This window comes from Lygodium microphyllum, chromosome 6, assembly GCF_053477565.2.
Source record: "Lygodium microphyllum isolate KBCC chromosome 6, Lygodium_microphyllum_v1.1.10, whole genome shotgun sequence".
NCBI lineage: Eukaryota > Viridiplantae > Streptophyta > Polypodiopsida > Schizaeales > Lygodiaceae > Lygodium > Lygodium microphyllum.
In genome coordinates this window covers 127,820,226-127,832,938 of record NC_141140.1, presented here as the reverse complement: position 1 = coordinate 127,832,938, position 12,713 = coordinate 127,820,226, and positions in this window count along the sequence as shown.

Genomic DNA, 12,713 nt, shown 5'->3' with positions numbered 1-12,713 from the left:
CTCTTTTATTCAGTAAAGATTTTAGAATACTAACACCATTGTTTTTAATAATTACTTGTATGTGAATGGATTCTTGTATTATTAAAGAAAGTTGTGTGTTATTGTACCTTTTAGAAGTATGACCATGACTGAAATGCATGCACTTGCTTATATGGGACATAGAGGTATTCAATCTACAAAAGTTGCATGCAAAGAATATTTTTATTGGCCTACAACGAAGCGTGATATAACAAAATTTGTGTGAAATGTATTGTGTGTCAATGTATAAAATGTCATCATGGAAAATCCTATGGTTTGCTTATGCTTCTATCAATACCTAATGGCTCATGGGAGCAAATTTCTATAGACTTTATAACTAGTCTTCCTACAATGTCCTCACACCACAATATGATTTGGACAATTGTCGATAGATTTAGTAAACATGCCTATTTTATTCTTTGTAAAAAGACCTTGTTTGCCCCACAAGCTACTAAACTTTTCATTCATACCATATTTTCTCATCACCGATTTCCTAAGGTTATACTATTTGGTCGTGATAGCTAATGTGGTAATCACTTTTGGGTAGCTTTATTTAAAAATCTAAGTTCTAAGATAGATTTCACCTTAGCTTTCCACCCTGAGAGTAATGGTCAAAATGAAGCAACCAATAATACTATTCTTGATCTTCTTAGATCCTACATTATTGATCAACCTAATAAATGCCTACCACTCATAGTCACATTAAATATACCATGGGGACGGATTCACCATATGAGGCCGTGTTTCATGTAAAATACATGGAACCTTATTCCATAGAAAGGTGCTAATTCACCATAGGAGGCAACATTAGCATAAGATGCAGATTCACTGTAGGAGGCTACACTAGCATGAGGTTGGCCACCCTTAAATTTTTCTTTGTGTTATTAATTGGGGAGTTGGGACAATTGCTTTTCAACACCCAACAATATTATAAAATTACATTTATCATAGTATTTTATCATAAATTACTATGAAAATAAAATTATTTTATTTTATTTATTATAAATTTTATCTATTTATTGCATGCTCCATGGCTTATTTATGGAATTATACATGTCATTATATTTTACTAAAATTTAATAAAATTATTTTTTAATTTTATCTATTATGAATTATATATATATGTTGCATGATCCATGACTTATTGCATGAACACGTGCATGTGATACTAATCACATTAGGCTTGGTAGATAGATGGAATGATATTAATGTGTTTTTCATTATGGTGAGTAGATTATTAGATGAAGTTTTGTGGAAATATTATTTTTGGGATGTGCATTTAATGCATGGAATTTATATGCTTCATAGTGGGAGATATTATCAAAAATTGTATGCTAGATAGTGTGAAAATATTATGTTTTACATATGCTCATAAGCACAAGAACTTTGAGTGCACATACCCATGCGCAATAGATTTATTTTGGATGTATTTATTAGAAGAGATAAAAAAAAATGTTGCAAAGTTATTTAGAGTAGGGTATGTTTGATTTATTTGCAAAAAAGTAAGTAGTGCAAGAAGAGAAAAAGTAAGAAAAAAAAATTCTTTCAATATATTTTGTGCACAAAAGCTTAACTCAATATCATAATTACATGCCGGGGGGGGGCGCTCATCCATGGAGATTGCATATAATCTTGTGTTGTGAAAGTTTTGTGTATCTATACTCTCTTGCAATTTTGTTCTCTTTATATTGTCTCCCAATTTTGTCTAATGTATGTGAAGGCTAGCAAAATTAGTATCAAACATTCTAAGTGGACAAAAGAGGGACCAAAAGGCAGAGGATACCCACCTAAAAGGGAACAATATGCACATAATACGTACAAAATGAATAAAGATTTCATTATTATGTGAGGAAATTTTCTTGTTCTTGCTTGCTTCTCTACTCTTGCCTCCATGATACCTATGAGAGAGAGAGAGAGAGAGAGAGAGAGAGAGAGAGAGAGAGAGAGAGAGAGAGAGAGAGAGAGAGAGAGAGAGAGAGAGAGAGAGAGAGAGAGAGAGAGAGAGAGAGAGAGAGAGAGAGAGAGAGAGAGAGAGAGAGAGAGAGAGAGAGAGAGAGAGAGAGAAGCTTTTGCTAACTTTGCATACCTCTTTGCCCTTCTTGCTTGCTCAACCAAGTTTGAAATGCATATAATATCATTTTAACTACATCTAATTTTTCACCTCTATGGTTGTAAACTGTTCTTCAAACATCATCATCATTATTATTTTTAGCATGGAAATCATGTGCATAGAATCCATGCAACAAAAAGTCATTTAAGTCTTAGATAGTCATAGAAGATTGCGGGCATCACTTAAATCCAATCATCATCACCTTCACTACATGTGCTAATCACCTTTAAATCCAACCATCATCACCTCAATTGCATGTGCTAATCACCTTGATTGCTACAGTTTTTAAAACTTCAAATTTACATACTTTGAAGTGCATAATGTCATTACTAGCATCTAGGGACTAGGGGGTGCACAGCTAGTTGCAAACATTGTTTTTATCTTACTTCTGGGAGTGTCTACATCTTCACTTTGCAATCCATCACCTTAAATAGATGCTTTTTGTCCTTAAACAAGATCACTACAAAGTTTTTAAGGTTGAAAATACACTTGGGACCATTTGTGAGACAAGCACTATCTATAGAGTGCCTAAGAAAACATTTCTTGTGTTAAGCCCAAAATTGAATCTACAAAGCATTACCTCATCCCTAATCACCTTGACTACCCAAATTTGGGTGCCTAGTAACTTTTCATATCAATGCCTTGTTGATGCAAACTAGATTGTATCTCCTCTTAGCATCCTGGAATTATCATCTAGGTCTACTAGAGTTGTCTTCTCTCTGTCTTTTAGCTTCAATTCACATTGCATCCTTCTTGTTCCCTATGAAGACTAATCCATTGTCCCAATCTCCTATTAATCATGCATATGTATCCATAGGTGATTGAGAAAAATATCATAATCTATCCTTTCATAACCACAAAATTTATTGAGAGTGCCACTCCAAGAATCTTGTGTGCTTGTATTATAGAACAATTGTCTATACTAACCCCAACAATCGTATCAATAGTTCCTCTTCTTATTAAGTCACCTAGGGCTTCTACCAATAGGATGAGATGATGTTTAGCTCCCTCCCTAGCTATTGCATGCATCTCCCCTCCCACACATCCTCCTGGCATGAAATGACATGGATCCTTCCCTCACTATTTCATGCATCCCCCCCCCCCCCTCGGTGCATCCTCCAATGATATGCAAAGATGGTGTTAAGACCATATGAAGTGTCGTCCATAAGCTCTTAGCCACTTCACATCTTCCATGAGCTTTGCAAGCTCAACTTATTGTTGTTGAAAAGCAACAAGAAGTTCTTATGTCATATTGAGTTCTCCACCACAACTTTGATATGAATGGGATTCTTATGTTCTATAAGAAAGGAAAAATGTAAACCATGTCTAACTAGAAATAAACCATGAGATGAAGTAGTAATGCCAAGAAATCATTGATAAGCCATGTATTATTGAAAGACACAAGAAAGCATGAAACAGATGGCATGGAGAATCCATGGCCATAGCTAAAATGGGGAAATAAACGGTGGCTCTTATAGAGGTGTGCTTTAGGCATGATACCTCATGCCAAGGTGGTCATGGAAGTACACCTCCATGAAAGGTGAACATGGATATACCTCTCCATGAAAGGTGGGAGGGTGGAAACCCCCAAACTCCAAGATTGGAGAAGTTGCAAATGAATGATCCAAAAATATGTGCACAAGACTAATTCAAGCCTTTTATACCTAGCCCTTATTTCTAGAGCAAGGGGGACTAAATTTGCTTTATTACATATTCTTACTCCTCTTCTATCCCTGATTCCCTTCTTATGAAGTTCATCTATTCTTTTTTCCTTGTTAAGTACATCATTGATATTGGATTGATCCAAGGTTGAGTTTTTTATCATGGCCTCATAGATCCTCTCATCTAAAATGCATGCAGTGAAGGCCTTAGTCATTGATTTTACACTCGACCTTTTTGTGTGCGGGATTCTTTTGTATAGACTCCACACTATAGCCACATAATCTAGCTTCACTAAATCACATTTATGAAGAGCTTTTTGAAGTATTGAGAATTGTGAGTTTTCCACAATGTCCAAGCCTATAATCCTTTTCTTGTCTAAGCACAAATCAAAGGCTTGCACTTCAATTCAATGTGAGATCCTTGGACACACATACCTACTAAAATTGCTTTATAAATCTATAGGGATCATCCTTCACTCTATATTTCTCCTCTTGTTTGGAAATGAGGGGAATTTTTACTTACACTTGAGTCCTAGGTGTTTTATCTAGTCATGTTAGTAAGGTATTGGCCACATGCATTCCTACCTAGAGCATGTTGGAGTTATCAAGAAGTTGATATTGCACCAAATATGAAAGGGAATCATTGGAAGATCCCATTTCTCCTAAGTTCAAAATTAACCTCTTGATACTATCAATCTCTCTTTGCATTTTGGCTTGTCCTTTTTGTATGACCATCTTTAGTTCTAGAAATTGATTAAAAGCATCCTTTCCTAGGGTTTGAATAGTTTGTAATTTGTTTATTAAGGCTTTTTTTGCATGTTAGTTGATGTCAAACTTTGTGAAATTTTGAAGTTTTGGATGGATGTGCTAAGGTCGAATTGCTAGTACATCTCAATCACAATGAGTTAATAAAACTTATTCAAGTTTTGTTCAAAGAAATATGTTGATTTATTGGATCTTATATAAGTGACAGTAGGTAATGTCAGTTGAGTAAAGCATCAAATTGAACCGTTTGAATCTATTCAGCTCAAAAGTATTTGCTATCAATTTGACATTGTGCTCTAGGAAGCTCAAGTTTGATTAGTTGATTTAGTTAAGCCTAATGAGCTTGCAATATTGAATGTTTAAACCTTGAAGGTGGAGTGGACTTAGGCCTAGGTGCCTAAGTTGTATAGAGTGAATTGTGGTGGATTTAGTCTAAGGGTGTCTTCTCTTTGCATTACAAGTTAAACAGACTAGGTTTAAAAAGAGGTTGTCACTAGGCGGCTCTAAGTGAGTGGATCCAAATGTATTCTAAAATAGAAGCACCCAAGTGTGCTTAAGTAGGGTGAGAGATTCTACTTATGAATCGATTAAGTGAATGTCTTTAGAACATAAGTGGTTAAGTCTCCTAGTCCCTTCAAGTGATGGTTGGCTTAAACCTTTATGAGGTGGGTGTTGCCAGTGGATGCTTAAAAGTGCAATATAAGGGTTGATGTAATCTAAATGCATCTAAGTGTATTATGTCCAAGCGGGCCATGTTGGGGTACAATAATTTAACTAGCATACTAGGGGGATCTAAGCCTTGATAATAGAGTCAAGTGTGGTGGATGTGTTGGATCTAATGTATCTAAAGATAGTGGACCTAAATGGGGCGTGACTCTATCCCTAGGTGCATTGAGTCTAAATGTGACCAAGCTAGATCGGTGAGTCTAGCACAACCAAGTCTAAATTTGTGTATAAGCATGTCAAAAGTTTAATTGTTCTAGTAGAGTGTCAGTATATGAATCTAATTGGTTGGGTCTAAATGTGCCTTAAGTGCACCTAAGCATGCCTAAGTAGGATGAGAAGGTCAAAGGGTAGATAAATCTAGTTTAGATGGGTCTAATGCATGTGTGCAACCTAGTTGGGCCTCTAAACCTTGAAATAACTATTGGTCACAACCTTGTGTGGTATGGGGCTTGTGAGTGCTAAAAAAAAGTGCAAATTAGGGTTGAATATTAATGACCTAGGTGGGATGGGGTTATGTAAGTGGAATATTTAATGACCCAAGTATGTAATAATTGTGATTATGGCTAGACTAGCCTATGAGTGGCATACAAAGGTGGTGCAAGCCCAAGTGTGTGTATGTGAATGAGCACGTGTGTTGTCGTAGCATTGAGTGAGTTCAACATGGTGTGGCCTTAAAGTGTCACTCTAGGATTAAACCCAAGTGTGACCTAGCAATTTCACTATAAGTGCTTAGGACTTAACCAATGATTCAAGAGGGTGTAGTAGACTCACCTTTTCAACACTTCCACATTGTATTCTATCCTTGAAGGGTGAAGTAGATTTCCTCATGATTCATGTGTTGCTCTTTGAGCTGCTTCTACCACTCCATCACATCTATTGAGCTTCTCCAACTGGTCTCTCACTCTCCCTCACACACACACATCTCTCACTCAATCTTGACATCATGCTCTACCCCTCACCCTCCAATATTATGAAGAAGAATGGAAAGAAGATAAGGAAAGCAAAAAGAGAGAAGAGCTTCACTCTTCCAAGTCCCTCACTCACATTGGCACATAATATTACAATAATAATGTCCATGCATACATTTGAAACAAATAGAATAAGTTATATCTTGCACATTATATGGTGAAGCCTAAAGTAAAATTTAGCACTTAACTTGCATGCTTCCTCTTGAGTTTGAATTGACTTTTTATCCTTCTTTGCTCCTAAATTTTAACACAATGGCAATACAAAGAAATGCAATGTAAGAAGGATGTGTTGGAAGGATAGAGATGTAAGAAGGATGTGTTGGAAGGATAGAGATTGGACACAGAGGTGGTAAATATTAAATCATAAGCAAAAAAGCTCAAATGATGTAATATCATTTGAAAGATTAAATCATAAGCAAAGAAAATCATAAGCTACTATCTCTTTCATAAAAAAGAAAACTATTTCAATCATTTTTATGCTACTCATTCCCCTTCTAGATGTACATTTTTTCATATTACATATATCTTTTATTACCATTGGAATACATTGTCTTTTAGAATATATTAACCCTAAGGTATTTTCCACATCTTCACAAGTCTTAGGTTATGAAACCATGAAGATAGAGATACATAAATATGCCAAATGATACACTAGTAACATGACACTCACATATCTAGTTGTGGTCCTAGATATTTGCCACCATTATCACCATCACTTTACATGTGTTGCTTGATATCATGCTTCATCTTATTTGTTAGCAAGGTTGAAATTTGACACACCACCTTAGTGTGCTATTTGAAGGCCTAGGTAAGACCTAAGAATTAATAGTGTAATCTTAAGACTACAAATTACATGATAATTAACAACATGTTATATGCAATGAAGTAGAACTTGTGTAAATCTTACATTATTTTCCAAATAAGGAATGAAGTAGGACTAGGATCAAATTATATCTTTAGGATCATGAGGGAAATCATTATCTATGAATGCAATCATTAAAAGTTCTCTTAAAGGACAATAGCTTGTTTATCTTGCTAAGTTGTAGGTAAATCTAAGTGTACATTGGGATTGATGGAGAGTTACATTTTCATTGGAGGAGGATGTTGTGTTTGAGTTAGTAACTTAATGTAAACTATGGTTGGGGTGGAGGAGGTTTACTTGGGTCTAAGGTGATCACATAAGCCAGATCATTTGAAGGAAAAAAGGTGTTTACCTAAGCCCTCACCTAAGTTTTTTTATTTATTGGAGATAGAGGAAGGTAGCTCCTATACATATAAGCTTCAAAAGTAAGATAGAACTAGAATGATCTATCTCTTAATCATTTCACCATTATGCTCTTGGTGAAATAATGAGTTTGAGTGCTTGTGTGTATAGATGAATGTGTGTGTTTTGAATAATACTAAATCATTCAACATTGTGCTCTTTATGAATTAGCGAGTTGAAGGGAGTGTTTATGTGTGTGTTATTTTTGTGAACTTGACTATGTGAGCTATTAGTCTATGCATGCATGCACATGAATTTTTCTATGTAATTTAATATCTAAGTATATGTGTTGTAAATGTGTGAGTCTATATACCAAAGTCTCTCAAACTTAAATGTGTGTGGTGGTAGAGCATGGGCATGCAATGTTATGGTATGCAAGAAGCATCTCCCATGCCCCACACTTTCCTCTTCCAATAGGTAGAGGCTCTACCCAATAAAAGTGATTGAACACACTCAAGGAGAAACTATATTGATTCAAGCTAAGTACTACACTGATGGAGAGATAAATCAAATCTTCTCACACTCTCCCACTCTCACACAATGCTCATATAATCCCTCATGCAATAGTTGTTAAGACTATTTTTATGTATAATAGTGAAAAACTAGTAGACTATAATCCTTAAATTTTCTAATTGGAAAATATTGACTCAAAATAAGATCTCAAGGATCTGAATGGTTTGAATGTAGATTATGAGATGAGGAACAACTTTACAAAAGAGACCAACTCAAACCTAACATTAGGCTTTTTGAGATCTACTTTGTAAGTTAGGTATGTCTTGTAGTCCTTGAAATGTAGAAAATATAGATGGCTAAGATTGGAGTGCCTATGTCTTAGCATAGAAAATGAATCTTCTCAATCCCAATGGTTAGAGTAAGGAGATTGATGTTGCGAACATTTTTTCTTTTTATACTAGCGAAAGTTAATGAGTAGTCTAAAGTTATTGGCTCTAGAAATTTGCACTGTCATAGGGAGTTGAGTAGTTTAAAAAACTTAGGCCTAGAATGTAGAAGCATTTTGACCATCCATGTATAAAATGGTATATCCAAGATTAATACTTTATTCCATCACATCACATGATTATTTGGTCTCCAAACACAATTTTTGCTATTCCTTTATCTAGAACTACCTTATGTGTAGTTTCCCTTCGCAGAACTTTGTGACATCTAGTTTGACTTACATGTACTTTCCTTTTGTGCAGACCTAGCTTACATGTAGTTTTCTTCTAGTCATCTAGTTTGACTACCTTACATCCTTATGTGTAGAGCTACCTTGTAGTTTTCTTTTGTCCAAAACGAAATTATAACTAGTTCTTCTTCTTTTGATCTTCTATCTAGAACTTTTGGAACTGCATTATAAGGCATTCTTCTTTTGTTTGTCTTCTATCATGAACTACCTCATAGATAGTTCTCCCTCTTTGCAAAACTAACTTATAGGTAGTTCTTGTTCTTTGCATAACTTCATTATAGGTAGTTCTTTAATGGACCCTCATCAAGTCCAAAAGTATACTTGCATATACCAAGCTTATTTCACACAAGGGAGAATCTAAATGCTTTAAGGGACTTTGTGAAAATATTTGTAGTTTGATCTAGCATGGAGCAATGAATCAAGCCAATTTCTTGATTTAAGACTCTCTCTCATGCGCAATGGTAGTGTATCTTGATGTGTTTAGACTTGACTTGCAAGGTAGGATTGCTAATAAGTGATCAAGCTTCCTTCTCAACACACCATCAATATTCATGTATGCAACACAATCAACTGACACTCTAAGATCAGATACATTTAGATTTTTGCCTATAAATGACTCTTTTGGAGTAAGCTTGGTAAGTGCTTCTATGCGAGTTCTATTTAGGAGACACATTGAAGTATTTGTAGCTCTAGCCCAATAAGCATTTGGAAGGTGAGCATCATTTGACATAGACCCAACATGCTCAACAATTACTATATTCTTCCTCTCTGCAATTCCAATTTTCTAAGGGGTATACCTACATGTGTATTGCCTTCTTATGCCATTTTTCCAACAAAACTCTTCAAATTTATTTGAGATGAACTCCCCCATCTATTTGATCTTAACACCTTCATATATGCATTGCATTCCTTTTCTATCATTGCTTTGAACTCTTGAAACTTAGAAAATGCTTTAGATTTTTGTTAAATGAGATGAATCTATAGCTTCCTTGACAAGTCATCAATGAAATTGGTGAAGTATTTATAGCTTCCAAAGCTGTTGTTTGGGTTGGCCCCGACATGCTTGTATGGATGATTTCAAGTCTTGGCTTTGCTCTACAGGTGCCCTTTTTGAACCTTTAAAGTTGCTAATTTGAGTGGCTTTTGAAAGTGGATATGAATACTTGCTCATCACCATTGTTGGGAAATTTTGAGATTGATACCATGTAGTTAGTATTTGAAGCTCTCTCAATGGGTGATCCATTTTGAAGTAGGGTATTTCATGATGCTGATTAGCCATCTTCTTTCTATAATCTATTTTTCAATGGCCTTTATAGCCACAATATTTACATTGGACTTGTCTTCTTGGTGAATATTCTCTTCCTCTTGCTTGCATATAGTTGCCTCTTCCTCTTTGTAGGTAGTTGGTGGTTGACATGAGTTGATTTACTAAATATTTTTATTGATTTTGAAATCTTGGGCTATTGCTAGAGTAGGTTCCTCTTCCTTTTCCATATCTTTCTCTCGTGGTTGCTCTTTCTCCTCTTACCATTGCAAGAGATAAATCTTGTTTATTGGGGATGGATGTATCTTCCTTGAGCCTTTCTTCTTCTTGAATAAGAAGGGTTTTGAGGTCTTCAGGTGAAGGAAAATTGTCCCTCACAATAATCAATGTGTAAAAATGCTTATACTATTTCTTTACACCTTTGAGAAGAATTAGGTAGCTGAAGTTTCTCTTCAATATCTTTAATCTTCAACAAGTAATCATACATACTTTTATTTGAACTTTTAGTTGTTTCATTCAATTTAGACTTCAAATACATTAGTCTGACTCTCTCTTTGCTAAGATGTCCCATGCCTCTTTTGCACTTGTTGCATTTCGAATGTAACTAGCTATACTACAACTTACATGGATGTTGACAAAGCCTTGAGCTTGGGCTGATAATTTCTTTGTTCACCTCCATGAGCTAGTCTTCTTTATGCACTTGTAACAATCTTCCACATGATCTTAATCATGCATAGTGTTTGCATAATCTTGGACCTCCATGCACTGTGGTTGTTTTTGTCAACATTGTTGCATCATTGAGCAAGAAAATGTCACTTGGAGCCATTTTCGATGATGAGGGATTTGAAAGTACTATGTTTCTTGAAGGGATGTGGAGAAAATATGGTAGGAATAACCTCTTTCCAAGAGCTATTAAAAATGCCTCTAGTCTCTTACTAGTTTTTTATGAAGTTGAGAGAACGTTGATTCTAAGCTAAAAACTTAACAAAGCTTTGACACCATCACAAAATTTTGGTAATGACTTGTCTCAAAGGATTCAACTAACTCACTTGGAAGTAGATGATAAGGAGATAATACAAATAGTTTGATTGGAATGAACTCGCCATCAAGTAGACTACAATAGAAGCAAATGATGTAATAGTAGTAGATTAAGTAATTGGATACATTCAAGGAGAAAATGTATTTCTAAGCTTCTATCACCCTTGCACTTAACCTTCCAAACCAACTTAGTGCCAATAATCTTCCTCTTTTTTGGTTGATCCATTAGCTCCCAAGTATCATTCTCCATTATGCTATCATACTCAGCTTGCATAGCTGCGCTCCATGCTAGATTGGCAAGTGCTTCTTCCAAGTCTGTTGGTTTCTTTACTTCTCTCATAATCTCAACCATCAAGTCCATATTGACTATGTGAGTAGAAGCCTTTCTTTACTCCTCTATTCTTAGAGACCTCCTCTATTCTATATTCTTTACTCCTCTATTCTCTATCATAGAGATGCTTTACCCATCGTGGCAATGGCTTTTCTGGTGGCATGCAATGGCTTTTCCAGTGGCATGATTATAGGTTGGTGAGCTTTCTCATCATCTGAAGATGATGCGTCCTCCTCCTTAAGGATAGGGACAACTCTTGGGATAGGTTCATAGTGGACTACTTCTTCATTGGATGATAAAGTTGAAGAACTTATATTCTCCTCCTCCACTATATGTGGCTACTCCTTAAACACCAGATTGCGGCTCACTATGATCTTCTTTGACTCTTGGTAATACAATTTGTAAGGCTTTTGCTCATCACTATAACCCAAGAAGATATATTTTGTGCTTTTTGTACTTAACTTGTTTCTCTTATCCTTTGAAACATGTGCATAACATTCATATCCAAAAGTTTTAAAATGTGAGACAGATGGTTTCTTACTAGAATAGGCCTCATAAGGAGTTTTGCCCTTAAGAGCCTTTGTGTAACTTTGATTGAGAATGTGGACTACAATATTAATAGCTTTTGTCCAAAAGTCATTAGGCAATCCCTTGCCCTTAAGCATACACCTTGCCATTTCCAGAATGGTGTGCTTTCGGTATTCAATACTGCCATTTTGTTTAGGTGTATGAGGCGTCATCAATTGACACTTAATCCCTTTGTTCTTACAAAAGTCTTCAAACTTCTTTGAGTTGAACTCACCACCACTATCTATTCTAAACTTCTTCACACTTTTCTCTATTTCATTCTCAACAAGTTTTAGCCATTCTTTAAATTTACCAAAAGCTTGAGCCTTCTCACAAAGGAAGTACACCCACATCTTCCTACTATAATCATCAATGATCAATTTAAAATAAGAAGATCCTCCCAAGTCTTGTGTAAGAATTTTACCACACAGGTCAACATGCACCAACTCTACAAGAGCCTTCACTCTATTCTTACTTTCTTGTGGAAATGCCTTTCTGTGTTACTTGCCCATCATACAAGCTTCACATGGTTCCTTCATTTTAGTCAACTATAGGTAGGTGAGTAACCATACCTTGCTTATGCATCTCCTTTAATAGAAGCAACTGATAGCAAATTTCTCTTAATATCTAGAACATACAATATGTTTGAAAGATTTTTGAGTTCACTATTTGCAACAACAAAGGAAATAGTGTATGTGCCCTCAACAAGACATTCACAACGATGGATTTTTGCAAAGGCTTCATAGAACTATATAGACCTTTCTTGTTGGTCATGTGATGGGAGGTGCCACTATCCATTACCCATGAGTCGGTGG